This window comes from Arachis ipaensis, chromosome B06 (genome assembly GCF_000816755.2).
Source record: "Arachis ipaensis cultivar K30076 chromosome B06, Araip1.1, whole genome shotgun sequence".
NCBI lineage: Eukaryota > Viridiplantae > Streptophyta > Magnoliopsida > Fabales > Fabaceae > Arachis > Arachis ipaensis.
Genome location: NC_029790.2, coordinates 38869611 through 38870065, shown reverse-complemented (window position 1 = coordinate 38870065; position 455 = coordinate 38869611).

The window sequence follows — 455 nt, the reverse complement described above, 5'->3', positions numbered from 1 at the left end:
AGCACACTAGTTTTGTTGGCCCACATCCCCCAACTATGATGCCCTATGCAATGCAATGCTTATATAGTAACTATTAGGCATTGTCATCATTCATCAACTACTTTTATTCACATCACCAACTCATGCCAAATTCAGTACATTAACCCATATTCCTTGTATTACTCTTCTACTCATGTTTCATCATGCGAACCAAAGTTTACCTTCTCATTTTAGTCTTGCTTTATGTATTGTTAGAATATGTGCTATCTATATGACCCAATTCATATACTTTATATACTACGTATATTCTATACTTCACCAACCATATTTCTCCATTCATAATTCTATTAAGGGAGTTCAACTACTGTTCACAATTTGCTTCAACCTGAAAACCTAGAATGACCCCAAAACCTTTTTGGATTGCGTCCCGGTGTTCTCCATTTAAGAGTGTTCTACTTCAAGTTTATTTGATTCGA